The sequence below is a fragment of the Silene latifolia genome, chromosome Y (assembly GCF_048544455.1).
Source record: "Silene latifolia isolate original U9 population chromosome Y, ASM4854445v1, whole genome shotgun sequence".
NCBI classification, from domain to species: domain Eukaryota; kingdom Viridiplantae; phylum Streptophyta; class Magnoliopsida; order Caryophyllales; family Caryophyllaceae; genus Silene; species Silene latifolia.
Genome location: NC_133538.1, coordinates 322,153,099 through 322,160,522, shown reverse-complemented (window position 1 = coordinate 322,160,522; position 7,424 = coordinate 322,153,099).

Here is a 7,424-nt window from a genome sequence, read left to right as displayed (position 1 = left end):
ATTGCCACGTCCTTCGAGCATCGACAAGCTCTACTACAAGCCTTAGGAAAACTAACTGTGCCCTTTACCTCCTCCCCGGAAGAAGTGGCAGCACACATGACAAGGGATGTCCCTGATTTGAGCAGTCCGGTCATCTTCTCTCACGAAGATATCCCTCCCTTCGGAGCTAACCATAACCTGGCACTATACATCACCGTGCAGTGCCTCAAAAACATGTGCCTATGGTTTTTGTAGATGACGGATCCGCAGTTAATATCATTCCCCTCAAAAGAGCTCATTAACTGGGGATCAAGGAAGCTGATTTGGTCCCAACAAATCAAGGAGTACGCGCTTATGACGGAACTCGTCGTAAGGTCGCAGGGTTGTCACTCTAACCGTCGCAACCGGACCACTGGAAAGGCAAACCAGTTTTCAGGAAGTCGACATCGACGCCTCCTTTAACATGCTTCTAGGACGTCCCTGGATTCACGCCGTCAAGGTAGTTACTTCTACCCTCCATCAGAAAATCAGGGTCCCCTTCAACGGGAAAACGATCATGATTTCTGCTTCCCCGATCAAAGCCGTTATGATAAAGGGAATGGCCTCCTAAGCCATTGAGGAGGATGACAGCCAGATGTGGGGATTTCAAGCTGTGAATGCCCTAACTGATGAATCAACACCCTCTGGTTGTGACCCGTTCACCAATCTCACAGTCAACCGCATCCTTATGCGCCAGGGTTACTTCCCGGGTTTACCCCTCAATATGCTGAAGAACACCTTACCTCTCTTGATACAGGCTAAGGTCCCCAACATCCCCTTCGGACTGGGCTATGAACCTACCGATGAAGATATCCAGGAGATGAACCTCCTAGTTCGAAAGCGCAAGAAGCACAGAGTTATCCTCCGTCTCTATCATTTGTGTAACACCCCCATACTCCAAGTGCCTTACCAGGACCACTCAGGTATGAAGGTATTACCATCTCGGTTACCCGAGGCAATGATAATCAAATAAACAATAAAGAAACAACGTTTAAATAGAAATACTTTGTGAAGGATTACAATTCTCGAAACCAAAACCAAAAGTATAATACATGTCCTCAAACTGACTGTTTACTGTTCTAACTGAAATGTAAAGAAACTACTAAGCTACAGCGGAAGACTTCTATCATCATATCGTGGCAATCCCAGCTATCCCAAAGACTCATCTCATACCGCTCAATATCCGCTCACTATCCCCGAATGGATCACCGCAGTTTACAAAACAACAACCGGTCGTACTAATCACACAATTCAATATATATAACAACAATAAGATAAATAGACAAGCTTGATCACACACACAACCACACCAATTCCAATCATCTCAATCATCGATCGTCCTTTGGACCGGACCAGCCCGCTGCTGGGGAACCGCAGCCGTACCCACCAAATCCCCGCTCCTCATAATGAGTGATAACCCTGTCCATTAATGTGCACATCCCTTCTGTGGCGGGTTCCACAGAAGGCGAAACTAGGGCGTGAAGCCACTCCCGCAAGTGACCCCACTCAGCCGAGGACATGCCTCGAGGACCATAGACCACAATCACAATCACAATCACAATCACAATCGTCACAATACAATTACTATATCAAACAATCAATCTCAACACATCAACAAACATCCCATTATGGGACTAATACTGAGTAGGAAATCCTTCCTGGAAAGCACACTATCGACGGTCTCTCATCTTTTTCGTATCAAAAAGCTTCCTCTACGAAACCTCCTCCTATCATACAACATACAAATGCTACCAAATCACATACTACTAAAAAACCCCCAAATCCGTATATTAGGGTTTAACCAAAACAAAGGAAAGACAACAAAAAGGGTACATAGATCTTACCCTCGACGCAAGGATATCAACGGTATAACCAACGATGAGAACCGACCTTCCAAACTCTGGGATTTGCTAACGATGCGATTAGGATTAAGAACGTACTTGCTTTCTCTCTTTATCAGTAAATTAGGTTTTGCAAAAGTGTTTAGAATAATGACGACGAAGGTTATATATCTTAATCGCATAATTAACAAAACCCGAGAAAAACTCCCCGTAAACCGGCTACTCGATCGAGTACCCTAGGTACTCGATCGAGTACCCCGTACTCGATCGAGTATCCTAGTTACTTGATCGAGTACCCAACAGGTCAGAAACTTTTCTAAAACGCAACTTACCCTTACTCGACAGAGAAAGGCCTACTCGATAGAGTACCCAAAGACTCATAAATACGGAGTATTACAGTCTTCCCTCCTTAAAAAGAACTTCGTCCCCGAAGTTCAAACCACTACTAAACAAAGGTACTCCCATAACACTCCCGACTCAACAACCAAAACAAAATCAATCATAAAACATGGTACTAACCCAACTCATCCAGACATACATACCGATACAACATACAAAAAGGGTATAAAACGGTTAAAAACTCTAAAAAAAACTCGTCGCGATCATCTCCTACCCCCCTAAAAGAAACAAGGTTACGTCCCCGTAACCATACATACCTGATCAAACAGAAAAGGGTATCGCTCTTTCATAGCTTCCTCTGGCTCCCATGTAGCTTCCTCAGTCTCGTGGTTAGACCAAAGGATCTTAAGGAAAACTGTCTCGCCACTCCTAGTCTTCCTAACCTTTCGGTCAAGAATCTGCTTAGGCACCTCAAGATATGATGAGGACTCATCTAGCTCTAAGCTCTCTTCCTCTAACACATGTGACGGGTCACTCACATACTTCCGCAGCTGCGATACATGAAACACATTACGCACTCTTTCTAACGCAGCTGGTAAAGCCACACGATATGCAACTTCCCCAACTCGCTCTACGATCTCATAAGGCCCCTATAAACTTCTGACTTAGCTTGTCTTTCTTCCCAAATCTCATAACCCCACGCATAGGAGACACTTTCAAAAGAACCTTGTCCCCAACTTGAAACTCTATGTCCCAGCGATGTAGATCTGCATAACTCTTTTGCCTATCCTGAGCTGCCCTCATCCGTTCCCTGATCATCTTAATCTGTTCCACCATCTCATGCACCATCTCTGGTCCTAAAACCACTGCCTCAGTACTATCGTCCCAACAAATCGGACTCCGACATCTCCTCCCATACAAAGCCTCAAACGGTGCCATCCCAATACTAATGTGATAGCTGTTATTGTAAGAAAATTCTATCAAGTCCAACCTCTGTTCCCAGCTACCACCAAAATCCATCACACAAGCTCGCAACATATCCTCAAGAGTCTTGATTGTTCTCTCAGTTTGTCCGTCTGTCGCCGGATGAAATGCTGTACTCATCTTCAAAGTTGTTCCCAACGATTCCTGCAACTCTTTCCAAAACCTCGATATAAATCTCGCATCTCTGTCAGACACTATGTCCTTAGGGACTCCATGTTAGTTAAGCACGTTCTTTCGATAGGCCATAGACAATTGTGCTTTAGTCCACGTATCTGTCATTGGAACAAAGTGAGCTGACTTGGTCAGTCGATCTACTATTACCCAAATCATGTTGTTACCTTGTTGACTCTTTGGCAAACCCACAATAAAATCCATAGAAATGGATTCCCACTTCCACTCAGGTACCTCTAAAGACTGAATCTTACCTTGTGGTCGTCGCTATTCCCCTTTAACTCTTTGGCATGTCAAACAACGGGACACAAACTCAGCTGTCTCTTTCTTCATCCCAGGCCACCAAAACGTTTTCTTCAAATCCTTGTATAGCTTGTCACCACCTGGATGTACTGAATATGGTGTACTAAGTGCCTCTGTCATGATTGTCTTTTTCAATTCCTCATCATTAGGGACACACCACCTACCATCAAACCTCAAACTACCATCTGTATGAATAGAAAATCGGGACACTGTCCCTTTCTCCACTCCACTATCTTAGGATCCAACGCCTATTTACCTCGAATGTCATCATAAAACTCAAGCTGTACTGTCATATCACCCATGGCATCTCCTTTCTGCATCATATGTATCCCAAACCTCGCTACCTCATCTATCAGCCTCATCAAAGATAGAGCTGTACACAGAGAATATACACTCTTCCTACTCAAAGCATCAGCAACTACATTGACCTTCCCTTCATGGTAGATAATTTCCATGTCATAATCGCCAATCAACTCCATCCACCTCCTCTGTCTCATGTTCAACTCCTTTTGAGTGAAGATGTACTTAAGACACTTGTGATCAGAAAATACCTTAAAGATTGCTCCATAAAGGTAATGTCTCCAAATCTTGAGAGCAAACACCACCGCACCCAACTCCAGATCATGAGTAGGGTAGTTCTCCTCATAAGGCTTCAATTGCCTAGAAGCATAGGCAATCACTTTACCATTCTGCATCAACACACATCCCAACCCATTCTTTGAGGCATCTGTATAAACCTCAAAGTTCTCGCTCCCTTCAGGCAATGCTAAGACAGGAGCTGTGGTCAAACGCTCCTTTAATGTTTGGAACGCCGTCTCACAACTCTCATCCCAACGAAACCTGTTCTCTTTCCTCATCAACGCGGTCATAGGTCTAGCTATCTTGGAGAAATCTTTCACGAACCGTCTGTAGTACCCAGCTAAACCCGGAAAACTCCCGATCTCAAAGAACATTCTTTGGTGCTTCCCACTTTGTCCTTTGCTTCTATCTTTTTAGGATCCACTGACTACCCCATCTTTAGAGATCACATGCCCCGGAAAAGCAACTTTTTCTAACCAGAACTCACACTTGGATAGCTTAGCATACAACTCATGCTCCCTCAAAGTTTGCAACACGATTCTCAGATGCTCCTCATGCTCCTCCTTAGTCTTGGAGTAGACTAAGATATCGTCGATAAACACCACTACAAACTTATCCAAAAACTGTCTAAAGATCCTATTCATCAAATCCATAAACACTGTCGGTGCATTAGACAACCCAAACGGCATCACCACATACTCATAATGGCCATATCTCGACGTGAAAGTTATCTTTGGTATGTCCACCTCTCTAATCTTCACCTGATGGTACCCCGACCTCAAATCAATCTTAGAAAAGACTGATGCACCACTCAACTGATCAAACAGGTCATCTATCCTTGGTAAAGGATACTTGTTCTTCACCGTCACTCGGTTCAGCTCTCTATAATCTATGCACAACCTCAGACTCCCATCTTTCTTCTTCACAAAAAGAGCTGGTGCTCCCCACGGCGATACACTAGGTCTAATGTATCCCTTCTCTATCAGATCATCTAACTGCTTCCTGAGCTCTTCCATCTCCTTAGGAACCATCCGGTACGGTGCCTTAGAGATTGGCCCCGTCCCCGGTTTCAACTCAACGGTGAAATCTATCTCCTTCTTCGGTGGCAACCCCGGAATCTCCTTTGGAAAAACATCTGTAAACTCTCCCACCACTAGTATCTGATCAACTGTCGGACTCTCTATCCGGTCATCTCTCACATGGCACAAGATCAAAGGACATCCCTTCCTCAGATAAGACTTCAAGGTGACCACTGCAATCAACTTAACTTTGGGTTTGACTAGAAACCCACGATAAGACACACTAACGCCCTTAGGACCTCATAAAAACACTTTCTTTTGATGACAGTCTATCTTAGCTTTATACTTTCCTAACCAATCCATCCCGACTATCATCTCAAAACAGTCAAAAGGAAACTCTAGCAAGTCTACAGGTAGATCAACTTGCCCAACTATCATAGATACATCTCTAAACAACCACCCACATGATACAGACTCACCCGAAGGTATAAAAACTTGCTCACTAACAGACTCATATACCCTCAAACCCAACCGTTTAACATGACTCGAAGATACAAACGACTGAGAAGCCCCCGAATCAAACAAAACAAAGGTATGAATACCATTAACAAGGAATGTACCGGTGACAACGTGTGCATCCGCTTTCACCGCTTTCTTCTCCATCATGAATAGCTTTCCACCGGTCTTCGTCCACCTCCCGGACAATATCAAGTGAAGTGGTCGCTTAGCACCCGACCCTTGATTGTTGTTGTTGTTCGTTGGTGGTTTCGGATAAGAATTACCGCCGTTGCGGTTGCCTCCACTCGGTAACTCGACTTCCTCGGTTTGCCCACGATCCGGTCGGTCTATTGCTCGCGTAGCTGCGCGCAGTCTCTCGGAAAGTTCCGGTGCACTTGTGCACTCATGTCTCTTGTGGCCTACACCACCACAAGCTATAGCAGTCACTCCCCAACTACCACTAACACTTCCACGGCCACGCCCAAAGGAAGCCCAAAGATCGAACTCGACCCTTAAGAAAACCCCTTAGACTGTTTGTGGTTGCCTTTCTTGTGATTAGATTGGCCACAACCCTCGCTCTCAGACTTCCTTTTCTCACCACCAGACCTCTCCTGAGCCATCTCCACCAACCTCTAAGCTATCCCAGCCCTCTCATAAGCTTCCTTAACATCAGTAAGGACTCACACGGGTAACTTATCCATAATCTTAGAGGTCAACCCCCTCTCAAACCTCAATGCCAAATTCTCCTCATTCAAACCCATATCCTCAAAGATACCTAGACTTGTCATTGAACCGCTGTAGTACTCGGCCACGGACATCTCGGCGGTCATCTTAAAATCAAACTCTTCTCTCAACTTACTCCTCACATGCTCCGCACGAACTCCTTTCTCACGACTCCCCCTACGAAACTCCTCCCAAGGTATAGCGGGTAAACCTTGGTTTGTATATATCTCCTTAGCAATCACTTTCATCGTATCCCACCACTTGCCAGTGCCTCCCTCGGATAGAACGCACTGTTCCACCTCATCTCATCGGGACGGTGAACCAAATCTAATATGTTCTCCATCTCTCTAAGCCAACTATCAAGAAGGTTAGGCTCCCCAACTCCCTTATACTCTTTCGGGTTAAACCTCGCTATATAGAGGCTGATTTTAGAATGATCAACCTCCTTCTCCTAATCCTTATCCTTATCTTTCCCCACAGTCTTTAAAGCCTCGGAAGAGCATCCCGATGCTCCAACATCTTAACGATGTCATCCATGGTCATAAGCGGCTCTCGCATACAAAGCGATCTTCTTGGGCGGCATATTGAAACTATATCGAAAAGGGGTGGATATAAACATACGCACTAAAACCTCAAAACATGAAAAACAACGCGTCGGACCTACTCGATCGAGTTCCCAAACATACTCGATCGAGTAACGGGCTACTCGATCGAGTGCCCACCATACTCGATCGAGTGCCCCAACACCAGACCCCAAACAGACCTTCTGATCTCTAACATACTCGACCGAGATCGAGTGACCCCCTACTCGATCGAGTGCCCGAGGTACTCGATCGAGTGCCCAAAAACGCGATTCTGGACTCAAAATCGTCAAAAACCCACCCGATCAAGTCAGTGCCACTCGATCGAGTCATGCTAACTCAGAAACGCTACCCGCATGCTATGTCAT